At 53.1% G+C, this 17738-nt stretch overlaps 1 protein-coding gene across 3 annotated transcripts in view; it reads right to left on the minus strand.

Annotated features, from left to right (window-relative positions):
* The window catches only part of PDZK1 (PDZ domain containing 1), a 49965-nt gene extending 35969 nt beyond the window's left edge, over positions 1-13996 (minus strand). For 2 of the 3 annotated variants that reach the window (XM_077155904.1, XM_077155902.1), the window contains exon 1: positions 13847-13996. The gene's annotated coding sequence lies outside the window, so the exon portion shown is untranslated. Of the gene's footprint in view, positions 1-4458; positions 4529-13846 lie in introns of those variants that run through there. The other variant, XM_077155903.1, reaches the window with a different exon arrangement.
* Between the last annotated feature and the right edge of the window lie 3742 nt (positions 13997-17738).

The raw sequence follows: 17738 nt of genomic DNA on the forward strand, positions 1-17738 counted from the left end.
GCTTGTGACTGGCGCCCTCGCCCAACAGCGTCACTGCATTTCCAGAGGATTAGGGAAGAAGCGACAGGCGATGAACAGCACCGTGCTCGGAGGCAGGAAAGCAGGAGGGAGCTGTCCTCAATGGTGGCCAGGTACGGCCACGGCCATCGGGAAAGAAAGTCCGGGGACAGCAGATGGGAGGGGGCAGCGGGAGAGCCCTGGCGGTGCTGCGACTAAGCTGCTTCTGCACTTCGCTGTAGCTGCCTGGTAGGGCTCTAACACCAAAGCCTGGCGGCTTGTTTCACTTCGTTTCTAGAGAAAATTCTTTGCTTTTTTTTTCAGCTTAGATCTATCTATCTTTAAAAGAAAAAGTAATTTAGGAGGTTGCTACCCTCTGAGAGCTTCTGCTAATGACCCTAGTTCACATGAGTACAACCAAAATGTGTCTTTATTAGCTGTTCTGTGGCAAAAAAAAAGACACTAGAGTGGGAACCCAAATCTTGGTTTGTAATGCCATTTTCTAATAAAAGGAACCAGAGCGTCTAGCAGAAGTGGCTGATTTTAGGAGGACTAAGGCAGGAATTAGGCAAGGTATACCTGGAGCATCTTGTAGCGGTGAAACACAAGTGTTAAAACAAACAACAACAGAAAAGGCCAGCGATAGGGGCATGCCACAGAGCCACAGGAGCCACTGAAAGAATCCCCCAAGACCAAAGCTAAGACAATTTTAGCAACAGGCTAAGGTAGCACTGGATTATAGCCCAAAGGATAAGATACCTGTGAGTCCACACTGATACAAAGAAATGATGGCATGAATAAATTAGGAGAATAGGCCAACTTTCTGTGCAAAATCCCAAATAATATACACAGACACTCCTTCCCAAGGAGTGGGACCTAAGGGCCCATCCCTAAGTGTGGGCTGCGACCTCTGTCCGAAGGGCGGGGGATGGACAAGGTGGGTGAAGGCCGCCTCACCGTGGGGAGAACCAACAGAAGCCCCCAGCCAGGAGACCGTGGCCGCGGCACACCACGGCGACGGCACGGGCCGGCAACAGGACAGGACAAGGGCACCTTACCTCTGTGGGCTTTGTCCCAAAACCCAGAGCCCCAGCTCAGCAGGAGAAAAACGTCAGCCAGATCCCACGTGAGGGGCACTCCACAAAACTGTCAGGGTCATCAAAGACAAGGAAAGTCTGAGAAACTCGCAGCCAAGCACAGCTGGACACACGGCTGAGTGTCCTGGGCCAGGAAACGGGCATTATGTAAAAACTAAGGAAATCTGAATAAAATATGGATTTCAATTAATCAAAAGAAATAAATAGAATGGTTCCAACTGCCTCAAAGGGAATTTTAGAATAGTTTACTTTGCACAGGTGAAGGAGTGCCGGCCCGGGCGTACTGAACCCTGGCATTTACTCATCTTGGCCATTTGAGCTACGGTGTCCCAGTTCCATAAAACTGGGCTTACAGAGACTGTTGCCCTCGGGGGGCTCATGGCAGAGTCTCGCCTGCCATGCCGGAGACCCGGGTTCTGTTCCCGGTGCCTGCCCATGCAAAAGAAAAACAATCGTTGCCCTTCCTGCACAGTCCTGTTAGGAGATCCAAACGCGTTAATGAACGTAAAATGCTCTGGAAAGCATATAAAGTTCTAGATTAAATGAGGTGGTTTCAGTTAGTTCTTCTCATCCTGATGCCAAAACTTAAAGGATCAGACATCAGAAATAAGGTTATTCCATCTTCATAGCTAAGAGACTTGGAAACTCTGGACTAAGGCTTAGCTTATGAGTTAAAAAATGAGCAAAGTGTTCCTTATTAACACCAGGGAAAAACTGGATTGTATAGCAACAATTCCAATAATTCTAAGGTTTACTGAGTGACCACCCTGTGCCAAGGACAGCTGTTCCCCCCCAAGACAAGTATGTTTATTCTTTTGTTCAACAGAGGGCACTTAAAAGTTTGGGACACACTGTGTAAAGATAAAGAGAATCAAAGGAAATTCTGAGCCAAGAAACCAAAGGATCAAAGTAGGGTTTGGACACGATCAGTCTTTCAGAGCCACGTGCAGGGAGGAGGGGAGGAAGGTGGAGCTTAGAGGCAGGGAACGCACTGCGATTGTTCTTTTAACAAGGCTGGGTACAAAATAAAAAGAACAAACGTGAAAGACCCTCAGGGAAGATGCAGAGCACCGCAGAGACAAGCTCTATCAGAGGTGTCTTCACTTCCGGCATCAGCAGTTCTGCTCGTCCAGTGCCACAGCCACACACCTACCCCGTGAAGCCCTGAGGAGGAAGCTTCAGCTATTTATATTTATATTCATACATCCTGGTCCCACGGAGGGCGCCCAGCCAGTGGCAGCCCTGGGCCCCCCTGCAGCCGTCAAGGCCCAGCTGCCTCAGCGGCCGGCACCACCCCTCAGCAGAGCCTCGTGCCCAGAACCTCCCGCCGTGTGTGTCCTGCCACGCTGCATCACACTGGTTGTAGACCAGCCGCCCGCCAATTACTAGCTTCCCTGTCCCTCGACACACAGAGCTCAGAGCTCTCTGCAGCCCAGCCTGAGGGACTGGCTGTCCCCAACGCCACGGGACAGAGAATAGCGCCTTAGGCCAGACCCGCCCATCCAACCCCTTGGAACAACGCAGGGCGCTCTACACGCAGATGCCACACCCTCAGGGCAGAACGAAGCTGGGTAGATGGAAGTACTGGTGTCGTGGGGGCATGGGATGTAGGAGTTTCTTCTTTTTACTTCTCTTTCTGGAGTGATGCAAATGTTCTAAAAACGGTCATGGTGATGAATACACAACTATGCGATGATACTGTGAGCCACTGATCGTACACCATGGATGGAATATATTTGTCAATAAAAATATTTTTAAAAAAAAGAGAGAGTGCGCTCATACTCTGATGCCAGGGACTGTTAGGCCACTTGTTTTTGTTCTTTTTTTTTTTCAACTTTAGTTCCATGAGGCACTTAATATTATGACAATGAAAAATTAATGAAAAAATATATACATATATATACCTACTATCTCACAAAGGTCCATGGCCATTGCCCTCCTTTCTTTATGCCCAGGCATATTTTTTTTTATTTTTATTAATAAAACCAATCAACACAGAAACACGAATATTCTTAGTGTATGAACATTCCACACTTGGTGTACAATCGGTGACTCACAATATCATCACATAGTTTTATATGCATCACCATGATCATTTCTCAGAATACTGCATCGCTCCAGAAAAAGAAATAAAAAGAAAAAAGAAAAAACTCATACATACCATCCGTTACCCCTCCCTGTCATTGACCCCTCTACCCAATTTATTTTAACATTTGTTCACCCTATTATTTTTAATCCCTATGTTTTACTCGTCTGCTGACAAGATAGATAAAAGGAGCATCAGACACAAGGTTTTCACAATCACACAGTCACACTGTGAAAGCTATATCACTGTTCAATCATCAGCAAGAAACATGGCTACTGGAACACAGCTCTACATTTTCAGGCAGTTCCCTCCAGCCTCTCCACTACATCTTGAATAACAAGGTGATATCTACTCAGTGTATAAGAATAACCTCCAGGATAACCTCTCCACTCTGTTTGGAATCTCTCAGCCACTGACTTTGTCTCATTTCACTCTTCCCCGTTTTGGTTGAAAAGGTTTTCTCAATCCCTCGATGCTGAATCTCAGCTCATTCTAGGATTTCTGTCCCACGTTGCCAGGAAGGTCCACACCCCTGGGAGTCACGTCCCACGTAGACAGGAGGAGGGTGGCGACTTTGCCTGTCGTGCGCCCAGGCATTTTCTGCTGTGCTTTTCGGCTGCTTCTGTTCCACCTACACACGTCGAGCCACACCTCACATCATGTCTTTTGGAAAGCGTGCTCTACCACTTTAGAACTCGTCGTCTTTGTCTAAAATGACTTCCTACCGTTCTTGCAGTGACTCATGTCACGCGCATCCATCCCCCGACGCCTCGCATTCTGGCTGCCTGACCCACACGGACTCCGGCAGGGAGACCCTGAGCCTGCTGTCCCGACACCTGACAAGGGCACATGAATACGGAAAATCACAAGCACTTTCTCCTGGGCTCAAAAAATGCATCTTTTTGCTTCTCTGCATACATATGAATGAAGTTTGTGACATGAATCAATGAGCTCATCCTTTTCATTGCTGAAGCATTGCTGAGAATCCCACCAGAACTGACGTCAACTGAGAAATATTCAGTCACAGTTCAGACTTGCTGCCTTAGACTAGCGTTTACTTTTTCCTGCTGGAGCAGTGAAGTAACGCAGAGTCTAGAAGCCCTGTGCAAAGATGCCTGTGGCAAACAGAACATTTCTCTGAACTCCCATGCTTTATCTTCAAAATTCATGTGAACTGTGCACCCTACTCCATAATTCATTCGTTCATTCCACAGATACTTATTGGGTGCCTATTCTGTGTCAGGCATTTGTTTTTAGCCTACATTTTATGCAACTTACCATTCGAGGGAAAACAAAATCAATCTTCCTAGATACAGGAGTAAAACTAAGAATCCAAGAAGGGGGACCGACCAAATATTGCTTCAAATATCACCGGCCACGCTGCGGCACACCAGGAGAGCTGCACCGCGGTTTCAGAAGCACAATCTTTGGTTAATTCCCAGGACACAGAGCCAAGGAAAGTAAATGTTCACTCTGGATGAAAGCGCTTGGGAGTGTGTCTTTTCCACCACCCGGTTACATTCATCTCCCTATGTGCGGTTCCGTCTACTTCCTGAAATGACAAAGGAGGAAATCTACTCCAGTGCCCAGAGGAGACAGGAAACCCTAACAACTAAATATTAAACTCTGTTTCCAATATCAAAGAGACAATCCTCTAACATTTTTTTCTAAAGATAGATACTTGTATCTTTAAAAAAAATACACATATATAATAATCCTGTGTGAGGGGAGGGGACTCGTCAAGGTCCTCTTCACTGACCTCATTGCCACATGGCCCGTCCCTGCTTTTTCCACCTTCACTGAACAGCTTCTTTGGGTTTTTCATGCACCTGCGGATCAGCTTGGAAAAGGATCTTTCCTTAGGAAAAGCAAAATCTCTTATAACACACAGGCTTTGGGGCCTTTCCCTGCGCAGGCCCTGATCATTACTGGGATTCGATCTCAGTCGTCATAACTTAGACTGAGCAGAGGCTCCTTGAAAAGCCCAGCGGGGGGAGCTGCTGCAGGACGCGGGGGCCGAGGGGTGGAATGGCGAGGACGCTCATGCTGGAATGCGTGCGACAGAAGGGAATGACGTCAGGAGGCACGCAAAGACGTGAACGGGAACGACGTCACGAGGCACGCAAAGACGTGAACGGGAACGACGTCACGAGGCATGCAAAGACGTGAACGGGAACGACGTCACGAGGCACGCAAAGACGTGAACGGGAATGACGTCAGGAGGCACGCAAAGACGTGAACGGGAACGACGTCAGGAGGCACGCAAAGACGTGAACGGGAACGACGTCACGAGGCACGCAAAGACGTGAACGGGAACGACGTCACGAGGCATGCAAAGACGTGAACGGGAACGAAGTCACGAGGCACGCAAAGACGTGAACGGGAATGACGTCAGGAGGCACGCAAAGACGTGAACGGGAATGACGTCAGGAGGCATGCAAAGACGTGAACGGGAACGACGTCACGAGGCATGCAAAGACGTGAACGGGAATGACGTCACGAGGCATGCAAAGACGTGAACGGGAACGAAGTCACGAGGCATGTAAAGACGTGAACGGGAATGACGTCAGGAGGCACGCAAAGACGTGAACGGGAATGACGTCACGAGGCACGCAAAGACGTGAACGGGAATGACGTCACGAGGCATGCAAAGACGTGAACGGGAATGACGTCAGGAGGCACGCAAAGACGTGAACGGGAACGAAATCACGAGGCATGTAAAGACGTGAACGGGAATGACGTCACGAGGCACGCAAAGACGTGAACGGGAATGACGTCAGGAGGCACGCAAAGACGTGAACGGGAACGAAATCACGAGGCATGTAAAGACGTGAACGGGAATGACGTCACGAGGCATGCAAAGACGTGAACGGGAATGACGTCACGAGGCATGCAAAGACGTGAATGGACCCGGGGGCTGTTATGTGATGCGAAATACGGCAGAAACAAAAGAACAAATACTATATGGTCTATTTGAGAAAACACAAGAAAACAGGGGCCTAGACTGTAACCTACAGCAATCACATTTAGTCAGGAGGCGTAATTGTTATTCCTAGATTCGGAGAGGCTGTGCTATACATGCATAACCTGCTATTTCCCTGGAATTTTGGCTGCCTGTGGGACACCTGAGACTCAGAGCTGGAATTCTGCAGCTCTAAAAGTCAGCCTTGCTGCATACAACTGGTAAAGCAACTGAAAAAGAGATCAGGCTGCAATTACAGATAAGAATGAAGTCAATCAGTTGGGATCAAGGTAAATCAGAATACAGGGGGAAGGAGGACATTGTCTGTATTTTAGAACTTCACCTGCTCTATGACACCAAAGGAAGTGAGGATTATTTTATCCAAAACCTAAATTTTCTATAGCACATAATCTAATGCAATATGTCCAGACAGCTCATTTACAGAGCCCAAACACTCAGACCCCAGCACGGGCACGAAGGCTAGTAATTCTGTGCAGCTCGATGGGACGCCTGGACATATCCCACAGCATGCTGGGCAGATAATTTAAAAGTATTGGCAAAGTCCCTTGAGAGATAGGGGAAAACTATGGAACTATTAAACTTTACCACCAGGGAAACCTGTGATACTGTGTCAAACATTAGGGGCTCCCAAGTCAATAGGCTGAACCCTTGATCTGAGGCTCTTGTAAAGCCTTTTTATGTAGCAGAGAAGCTAAGACCACCTATAATTATGCCTAAGAATTATTCCAGAAAACCTCTCCTGTTGCTCAGATGTGGCCTCCATCTCTCCAAGCCCAACTCTGCAAGTGAAATCACTGCCCTCCCCGCTACGTGGGACATGACATCCATGGGTGAAAGTCTCCCTGACGGCATGGGAGATGACTCCCAGGGATGAGCCTGGCTCTGGCACTGAGAGATTGACAATTCCTACCTGACCAAAAGGGGGGAAAGAAGTGTAACAAAGTATCAGTGGCAGAGAAAGTTCAAATAGAGTCGAGAGGCTACTCTCGGGGTCACTCTTATGCAAGCTTCAGCTAAACATTGCTACCTGTCATAACCTGCCAAACCCCAAACAAAACCATTCCAGCCAATCCTAAAGAACACCTAAGGCAAAATATAAGATTCTACAAAGGTTCCATGCTCTAGGGTAACTTTCCAGAAAACTACGATGTCTGGAGGGGTCCCTGGACCAGGTAAGTCCTGAAATGCAGAGGGGCCAGCCTCTCAGAACATCAGCTAGTTCCATCTCCCTACCCTTTATTATCGACAGCCTCTTCCAACATGAAAATGTTAGAATGGGCATAGTCCAAACACCCTTAAAGAGAGGGTGAAAGATCAAAGAAGGAGGAGTTATAACAGTGAAGATAGGGTTTAACAAATGAGTATGACTGCTGAATAATTACATTATTTCTTTTTAGTTTCCAGTGTCTTGGAGAAGCTAGGACAAGCCTAAAATTGTAGCACTGCAACCCATACCAAACTCTGAAATCTGTTCTACAACTAATTGTTGCAGTATACTTTGACATTGATTATTTTTTTGTATCTGTTAGTTTTTACAGTAAAAAGACAATTAAAAAATAAATGTAATCATATTTTGCTGTACCTTAATTTGCTTTTAATCCTACAGTCTAATCCAGAATAACTGTGGGGCTGACGGTTTTACCTGCACGTGGCGCAGGTATCTTTAACTACAGGTGGCCACTGGCCGACGCAGGCTTCCGGGCCACAGGGGCTGCGCACCTGAGGCTCATTCCCGCCACCCCGGTGTGTAAGGAGCTGCCGGGGAGGCACAGGTGTCTGGACGTGGAGTGCGGGGTGCACACAGTGTGGGCGAGAGCTGCCCCGGTGACTGAGGGCACGAGGCGCCACCACCCCCCACGCCGCCCCCGCGCGCAGCAATACGTTCCCGACTATACATTATGACATTTTAAACATAAGATCCTATCCTGTTTCATTATCATCAAAGCAAAATTGTACTATGGGGAGAGAAATAGGAAAAAAAAAGAAATGAAGAATCCAGTGACTGCCTTCTCTGCCTACCTCCCCAAACCCAGAGTCGAGTAGAATTGTTCCATAAGTGCACTAATCTACAACCATCAGCCACAAGGACTTTGGGCCCAGGCCAACTCGTTCAATGCTCATCAGAGATCAACACGGCCCAAAAAGACCCCACAGCCTCTCGACACGAGGCCCCCATAACCCCCACCCAAGCCATGAAAAACTAAACAAAAAACTTAGCAAGGCAGCTGGCGAGACAATTGTTAACCAGAGTTACTGGCTGGAAGGATGTTTGAGTCTGTAAAGTACGATGTAACCAGAGGAAATTATTTGTCTGGGTGAGGCAGAGGGGAGGAGGAGAGGGTAGCACTCAGCATCCTTCACTTCCCTCTGCGCTCCATGCTACTCTGTAAAGCACTTTAAACCTGGAAACCAGGAGAAAGCAGCACACCCGGGCCATGGGGCCAGGCGGATCTACACAGCACTCACTTTTGAGAAATGCTGCTCCTTCAGCATTTGCATGCATCTGTGTAACAAGAAAGAAAAAAGTCACTAGAATTTTGCTAGAAAAATAGAACTGGTAGAAACTGTTTGATGCTAAGTTGACAGCTCTAGACAGGCTGAGAATTCCCCAAATTCATCAGCTCTGACACCAGGGGTTGACGCCATTCGCCTGCTACCACAACTCCCAAAGCCTCGGTACAGGCCATTTCCTCTAACAGAAGAGTCCCCAGCACCCCCGCCCGGCCTCACCCTACCTGTGCCCAGCACCCCCGCCCGGCCTCACTCTAACCTAGCTAGCGCCTGCCTGAGCTAACTGGGAACCTTCCACTCCCCCAGCCTGGCCAGGCAGTTCTCCCGATCATAACCACCATTGGCAATTACTTGCTTAGGGTCATCTCCTCCCAGACTGTAAAGACCCACAGGCACCTTCGTGGCACCAAGCCTGGCATACGATGGGCACTTCAAGATCTGTTGAATAAGCAGCTCCTTGGAGAACCATGAGGCTCCAAGTGGACCCCATCCACAGTGTCCGTCAAGCTGCACTGGTGGCCTAGAATGGGCAGGGGTGGGAGGCAGGTCATCCTCCCCTTCCCGGGCCCTCGGTATTTACATTCGAATGGTAAGTCCTGCCGATGGGAAATTGGAAGCTGAACACCACAGTACAAAAAGAAACACCAGCAAGTCATGAGAAGATGCCGAGAACATGGACCAGGGAAGGTGAAGATGCTGCCTAGGGCACAAAGACCAAAGGGGCAAGTCTGCTCTTTTTAAAGATTTGCTCCCAGGCCAAAAAGACTTGACGTTGATTTTCGCAGGCAGGAACATCTGAGCGATGGAAACCTGGTTGGGGAGGGGCCCAGGGGCTCCAGCCCATCAGGTGGGGCTTTCCTGTCATGAAATGGACACATGAAACTAACTTGTTATGCCCTTAAGGGCTGAAAACAACGAACTACTATGGTCTGCTCCAACCACATGTCTAGTTTGCCTAAATGGAGAACACACCACACCACAAAGTCTGCTCGGTGCTTCTGTGACTTGTGTTTTTGTTGCAGATTAAGTATTCAGACTTGGTGGGCTTCCAAACAGCTCAGCCCTGAAGATGGGTTTTATACCCTTTCCTGCCTTTTGGTTCGCGTGGCATCTCTTGTTTTAAGTTACCACGACGGCGTATTATGATTTTTATGCACCAGCGTCCAGAGCTTAATGTGACTATAACCTGAGACATACCTACTCCCGAGATGCCGGGGGACCAGGTCTGAGCTTTAGGAAGGACCTGCCCGGGTGGGGAAATGCCCCCCAAGCAGTGGGGCCCCCTTGGAGGGACTGGGAGATGCCAGCGGTCATCTCTCCAGCCATGTGCGCTTGTTAGATTCCCCATGGCTAGAAAGATTATTTTAAGATGAAGGGGGCGGGGTGGGGTCAGGGGCTAGTTAACAGACACAAAGCTGTGCTGTGTGCTGAGAAGTTAAAAGAAACTCTACTGTAGGGCAGCTGGCAGGGACAAATGTCTTTAGCAAGGAAGAGATTAGGGCATCTTTCTTTCATCCTTCTTCAAAACTAGTATGCCTAGAACTAATCTGCTTACCTGTATGACAAATACCACCACCCTCAAGGCCCCCCGCAGGCAAGTATATTTACTTTAAATAGTTAGTATCAGAAGTAGAAGCCGAGAGCGCCTTCTAACTGCCTATTTCCTACCGCACTTCCCGCTGTGGCGGTGCCGTTTGGTCTCACTGAGGACTGAGCTGAGACGTGGGAAGTTAGTGAAACGCACCCACCTGAGACTTGCCCGGAGCGAGGCCCGCCCTGGGCGCACGTGCCCGCGAGGCGGCCCCACTGCAGGAGCAGCACGCGGCCATCGGGGCCCCACCGGGCGGAGACCCGGGCGGAGACGGAGCGGAGCCTCCGAGGGCGGCTGGGACCGGCCCCCACGGCCGCCTGCCCCGCACTCCCGCCCCTGCTCTTCGGGCGAGTCTGGGCGGCGGGGAGCCCTCCCGACCCAAGTCCCTCCCCGCCGCCTCAAGCCGCACTTCCCGGCTCTCCCTCTTCACGTCCCTAAAAGGGTCACAACAGAAGCGAAACCCAGACGCCCCGCCGGGCCCCGAGCCTCGGGCCGGCCCAGCCCAGCGCACCTCGGCCGCAGGAGCCGCCACCTCCCCGGCCCAGCCAGCGCTTTCCCGAGTGAAGGCGCCCCCGGCCCGCCCCTTTCCAAGGGCCACCCCACGTTTCCGAGGCTGCACTGACCCCTCCCCAGGCGCCGCGGTCTGAGGCGGCACTCCCTCCCCCGCCAGACCCTGTCCCGGCCCAGCGAGCATCCCCTGGGCACCAGGGCTCAAGGGAGACAGTTTTATCGTTGCTACTCCTTTCCCGGGCGCCAGGCACTGCTGGGTACCGCCTGGCTCTCCCTCCACCCTCGCCGCCCGTCAGACAAGGAAGGGGACTCAGAGGCTGACACCTGCACAGCGCGGAACCCAGCCCGTCCGCCGGGCCCTTCCCGCCCCCACAGCCTCCCAGCCCTGCCCGCGTGGTCAGGCGAGGACAGGAGCCCCAAGGCAGTCAGCAGGGATGGTGTGCCGAGAGGGACCCATGCAGGTACAGCTGCGTTCAGGGAACAGGGAGCAGTTCAGAAAAACCAGAAAGCAACTCGGCTGGCCCGCAGGTGCCTGTCACAGAGGAGCTTCAGTGTCCACGTTGGCATGGAGGGGCAGGTCCCAGCACCCTTCTCTGTCCTCCATACAGCACAGCTGGTAGAAGGCCGCAGACTTTCCCGGGCCGTTACTGCTGCTCCCCCATGGCCCCGAGCAGCCCATCGTCCACCCAGCTTCATGAACACAGCACCGCACATCTGACCAGGCCCAGCGCCCAGAAGCCGGTGCCTGACTCTGGCCAAGACCAAACCATCCACAGCAGCCACCCAGTAGGCTAGGGGCATCGTTTCTATTTATCACAACTCATTGCTGTTGCCCGGGTTCCTTCCTTCCCTGGAGCCATGCACACTGCAAACTCCCAGAGCGTCAACTTAATAAGCTGCTCCAAGGCTGTGCGAGGCACTCTGTCCATTCCCCCATCGAACCCCACACTCTAGGAGCTAAATTCGATTACACCCACCTCAAGGAATTAAAGGCTTAGAGTAAAAGGTGGAGTCTGCTCTGGAATTCAGGTTTCCAATTCCAAATTCCTCCCATGGCTAAATATTTAGCCATGAAACCTACCAGGCAAAGGGGTGATGGGGATCTGGGAAGCCCCTTGCGAAAGGAAAGGGGCTGCTGAGATCTGGAGGAAACAGGCCTAGCTCCAGCTTTTGTTACTCATCAAATTCCTGTGCAGTGAGTGGGAAAATCATTGAACCAGGATGTGGCCAGAGAAGCCAGTTACCATGTGATCAGATTCTCGACTGTAAATGACCCAAACCAGCTTGAGTTCCTCAGCCTGTTTTTCTGAGCAGCAGCTTACCGAAGTATACTGCGTTCCACTGTTCAAGCTCTTTCCCTGGCACGCTAACTTCCATTTACCCAGCATCTAATCATTTCCTCTGTGCTGGCCACTGTTCTGAGGGTTGGGGATAAAGGAGATAAGAGCCAGGACAAGATCCCTGCTCTCCAGAAGCTTAACATCAGGCAAAGGGGGCAAGTCAGGAAGATGGAAATGCCGAGGAACAATGAGAGGCAGTGGTGGGGTGGAGGGGCCAGGCTGATTTACAAAGTCCCCCGAGGAGATAACGCCAACTCATACTCAAAGGACAAGGAGCCAGCCATGCCATGAGAAAGGAGACCACTTCAAGAGTTGGTGGCCCAAGGAGGGGTCCCTGAAACCAGGGACCTCAGTGCCCTAAAGGATAAAGTGGGAACGCAGAGGGCTGAGGTTCTAGAATGCTTCTCAGCCTACCTACTTGTTAGCATTGGGGCTAACAGTCCTAGTTCTGCTAAGAAGATAAATAACAGACCAGCTAATAGAATGACAATTCTAGTTCCCAAGCTCCAGCCTGGACTTGATTCTTGGTAAGCAGGAAAGGACATTAGCGACTCGACTCCTATTTCCAGGTGGTGGAGAGATCACGAGACTCAGACGAGGTGCCCTGACTGCAAGGCTCTGTCTTCACAACATTCCACAAAGCCTTTGGGTATCACACCTGTAATTTAGGCATTTTATGTTTGTGCTTTTGGTCCCCCCAACACATTCATGTATATAATTTTATTTTCAGTGCAATCCTGGGGCAGATTCAGGGTCTTCCTTTGATAGAAGAGGACACTGAGGCTCAGAGTGGTGGAGCTGCCTAACGACCTGATCACTTCCAGGTGATCCAGAGCCCAGCTATTTGTAATCCAATCAGCCCTGTGGGTTTTTTGCCCCCTTAAGAGGGCAAGTGGCCTAGCAAGTGGTCTGTGAATTTAAGACATCATTAGTAATTACTTCATATTTTATTTTGAAAAGGGCATAAGAAAGAGCCACAGATAAGAATAATTTAGTCATAACAAAAACTCAAAGTCCCTGAGTTATTTGCTTCAGGAGAAGAACATATGACTCTAGGTAACTAAATAGCCGTGGCCCAGGCCAGCCGGTGCGTGGGGGCGAGGCCACGCATGCGTGGGTGCCGCGGCGTGGGGACAGGGCTGCGCGCGCGTGGGTGCCGCAGCGGGTGGTGCCGCGTGGGGACGAGGCCGCGCGTGGGTGCCGTTCTGGGTGCCACGGCGTGGGGATGGGGCTGCGCGCGCGTGGGTGCCACTGTGGGTGCCGCGGCGTGGGGACGGGGCTGCACGTGCATAGGTGCCGCGGTGGGTGGCGCCGCGTGGGGATGGGGCCGTGTGCGTGGGAGCCGCTGTGTGGGGACGAGGCCGCGCGTGGGTATTGCGGTGCAGAAACTGCGAAGGAGGAAGGCGTTCCCGGACCGCCCCGCCGGAGCCTTAAACTCTGAGCGGAAAGTTCTATCCGAGCCCTCTAAGGAGGGCTGCTCTGGTTAGGAAACGAGCTGCGAGTGGGTCCCACGCTGCCCACGCATCCGAATTATTTGGGGCCTTTAGAAAAAGAACTGGCGTTGATTTCCACACGCATCCAAGACGCAAAGAGTGGAAATCCCCGAAGGACAGAGCCGACCTGGCCCCCGGCTCCCCTGCGCGTGGTGAGGCGCGTCCTTCCCCAGCCCCCGCGGCCAGCACCCAAGCGGGTAGCAGCCGGGACCTGCCCGCCCGGCGCCGCGGCTCCTACCTGGTCCTGGACACGAGGCTGCGCCGCACCTGCGCCCGGAGCAAAGGGCAGCCCGAAGGCGAAGTATTTAACCCGCCGCAGGAGTCCACGTGGCCGCCGGCCCGCAGCTGCTGGTCCGCTCGGCCCGGCCGGGAGGCCTGGGAAGCCCTCGGCTCCCGCCCACCTGCCCCTGCCCCGCCCAGGGCCCGGTGGGGAGGTGGACGGAGGAGGGGCGGGGCTTCGGGGGCGGAGGCGGGCCCACAGCAGGTCCGGCCTAGGGGAGGGGGCCAGACCCAGGGAGCGCGCGCCCCCGCCCTCCCCTCACCTGGCCGTATTTCCGGGACCTCCTTCCTTCTAGTGTCCGCACTTTCCTCGCTCCCCCGGTCCCTCTCACCTGAGGGGGAAGCTTCTGCTGTCCCGCCTTCTGGCAGGTGTCTCCCCGTTGCCCCTCCAGCCCTCAGGCCCGCCCAGCTGCGGGGGGCGTGGGGAGCAGCTGCGGGGCCGGGGGTCGGGGCAGCGCCGGCCCGGGAGGGCAGGGATCACGGTTAGGAGCGACCCTCCGACCCCCGAGTCGCCGTCCAATCGGGGCTGTGCCTCGGGCTCCAGGGCCGCAGGGCCGCGGGACCGCGGGGGTGGGGGCCCTGGGTCGGAGCGCTGGGTGCAGACGCCGCTCCCCGGCGGCGGTGCAGGGCCCCTGGCTTTCCACGAGTGTCCTTTGCCCTCGTCACCCGTGGGCATTGTTAGGGACTCTCGTGACGCTGGGGGCTTCTCTACCCCGGGCCCAGTTCCTGTCGCCGTGGCCGCAGGCCGCAGTGCCCCTTGGCCGCGTCTAAGGCAGGTGCGTCCCGGGCCTTCCTCTGTCCACCGCGGGCGGTCAGCCGTTAGGCCGCTAGACCCCTCTCCACGCAGGGCCAGCGGGAGGATGAAGGCGATGTTTCAGACCTGAGTGCAGGGCTGGCTACAGAAAATGTCCACAATTACCAACATCCGTCAAACTGTGCGCCTGCGATAGGTGAGCGATATAATAATGCCTTAATAAAAAAAAGAAGAAGAAGATCCGCCCTGCTGCCCTGCGGGCACCCCCGATGCATCAGGCCCGCGGGGTCCCCCGGAACCGCTGAGGGGCAGCAGCCCGCAACCCCCGCACTGCCCGCCCAGGAGCCGACCCAGCCTGGATGAGCTGTCTTGGGCCTGGCACACCCACCTCCAGGCCCTGCACACCCACCTCCGGGCCATGAGCACCCACCTCCGGGCCGTGCACACCCACCTCCGGGGCCATGCACACCCACCTCCCGGGCCGTGCACACCCACCTCTGGGCCATGAGCACCCACCTCCGGGCCCGGCACACCCACCTCTGGGGCCCGGCACACCCACCTCCGGGCCATGAGCACCCACCTCCGGGCCGTGCACACCCACCTCCGGGCCATGAACACCCACCTCCGGGGCCATGCACACCCACCTCCCGGGCCGTGCACACCCACCTCCGGGCCATGAACACCCACCTCCAGGCCCTGCACACCCACCTCCCGGGCCGTGCACACCCACCTCTGGGCCATGAGCACCCACCTCCGGGCCCGGCACACCCACCTCTGGGGCCCGGCACACCCACCTCCGGGCCATGAGCACCCACCTCCCGGGCCGTGCACACCCACCTCCGGGCCATGCACACCCACTTCTGGGCCGTGCACACCCACCTCCGGGCCATGAGCACCCACCTCCAGGCCCGGCACACCCACCTCTGGGGCATGCACAGGTGCCCAGGATCCTGCCCAGCAGCCCGGCGCTGGACATGTGCCTGGTCAAGAGCTACTGCCTGCGAATAGCACAGTAAATCCAGCTGTAAGGAAAGATTTGAAACCTGTATGGAAATTCCACTGCCTGCGAACAGCACAGTAAATCCAACTCTAAGGAAGATTTGAAACCTGTATGGAAATTCTACTGCCGTCCAGTGGAAGGGCGCCCTGGAGGCCCAGACAGACCATTTTCTCAATTCTCTCTTGTTAAACAGCACCCTGTGAAAATGCTGAAAAGAAGCACAACTGTAGTAAGTTCTTATGGTCTGGGTGGGATTTAAAAAGACATGCAGGGATTGTGGCAGGACCTTCCAGTGTGCACGCGCTGTCCTTACGTCAGCGGAACTGCCCTGCGGTCACACATCTACCCAACTGGCCACAAGACCCACCCAGGAAGGAAAGGAAAATGGAGAACTCCAGGAACAACCAGAAGTTGTCAAAAAAGACCATTGAATCACTGTCAATAAACCATCCTCCACACCAGACACACAAGAACCAAAACTTCAGAAGTAAAGCTAGGAGCTTCCTTTGAAGACTCCTTGCTCCAAGACATCCTCAGAAGCTGCTGTTACCAAACCCAAAGTGTGTCTCTATGCCTAGGACAGTCGACCCCTCAGCCCAGCCGCAGCAGTGGGTGGGGGTCAGCAGGGCTCTGCCACGGGCACCATTCACTGGCCTCCTTGTCCATAGCCACCCCGACCCTCAGCCTAGATTCAGACGCTTGCTCTCTCAGGGAGAGCCTGCTTCTCAAACCTTGTGAGTCCCACGGCTGCTGAGCCAATTCGTGCAGATGTTCACGTGAGCGTGGGTGAAAGTCCACCTGCCACTTTACAGCAACTAGGGAGCATGTGTAGGGGACAGCACTTCTTCCATCAGTGTGCAGACAGACCTGCCTTAGGCCTCACCTGGCTTCGCACCTCTGCCCAGCGGGCTTCCCCAGACGCCTCTCCCCTGTCTGTTCACAAATGGATTTGACATTCAGTTCTCCAGTTTCACTTTCCATTAGTGTTCAGACTCAAACGTTGTCACCAAGTGCTAAAGAAACGTCATTGACAGCCCCTCAGACTGGTGATACTTTAGAGGCTTGTTTCCAGGCAGGTGGTATCTCCAAGAGACTCAAATCAGTGGCGTGCAAAGTTCCACAGATGGCCTGGGCCACACGGACCAAGCGGAAGTGTGTGGAGACGTTTTTGAGGGCGTCCATTCTTCATGCAAGGTTTCTACAGACAATATTAAAAGCAGCACTTTGGTAGCCGAGACTATAACTCATGGTTTGTTACCTCAGAATGACCCTAAGTCTTTAAATCAAGATATTGAGAAATCTGCACCAATTCTGAACTTCGGTAAGCAGGACAGTGCGCTTCCCTCACGAAGCATGGCAGAGTATCAGACCCGAACTGTGGGCTTCTTAAGCGATTTGGAAAACTCTTGTCGAGTAACCTGCCGGGCCAGACATTGGACCATCGCAGACTTTTGTCCGACACAAACACCGGACCCGACACCCAGGCCCAACCCAGAATCCCGGATGGATTTTGATGTTGAAGAGTTCTTTTCAGCCTCAAACATCCAAACTCAAGTGGGAGAGCCTGAACTCAGCAGTGTGAACACTGAACCAGTGTTGTAATCCCTGGACACAGAGCCCCAGACTGACTTTTTACTCGCAGACCCCTCTGCTCAGCCCTGCAGCTGCAGGGGGAATGCTAACTCTTAGGTCTTGAAAAGTTTGATACGCAGACAGACAGACTTAAGCTTCTTTTAGGAGTAGCTCTCAGCTGCCTCTGGGCAGTATTCTGAAACACTCCAGCTTTCCCATGAGCACTGATTCATCTGACACAGAAACCCAAACAGAAGGGATTCCCACTAAAAACCTCCCTGCTCTGGAAAGCAAAGTTCAGTTGAACAGGCAGATACCCAGACGATGAATTGTGTTTTGAAACCCTGGGGAGCTTGTTTTTCACCAGCAATGAAACTCAGCCGTGGATGATTTCCTTCTGGCTGATTTGTCCGGAACACGATGGAGTGTCGGTTCAGTTCTGTGGAAACCCAGGCCTGTGCAGAACCACACACGGCCTCCACCTTCTAAAAGGGACTCCACGTGCAGGCTGGCATTGAGTTTTCT

Source organism: Tamandua tetradactyla, chromosome 4 (genome assembly GCF_023851605.1).
Source record: "Tamandua tetradactyla isolate mTamTet1 chromosome 4, mTamTet1.pri, whole genome shotgun sequence".
NCBI classification, from domain to species: Eukaryota; Metazoa; Chordata; class Mammalia; order Pilosa; family Myrmecophagidae; genus Tamandua; species Tamandua tetradactyla.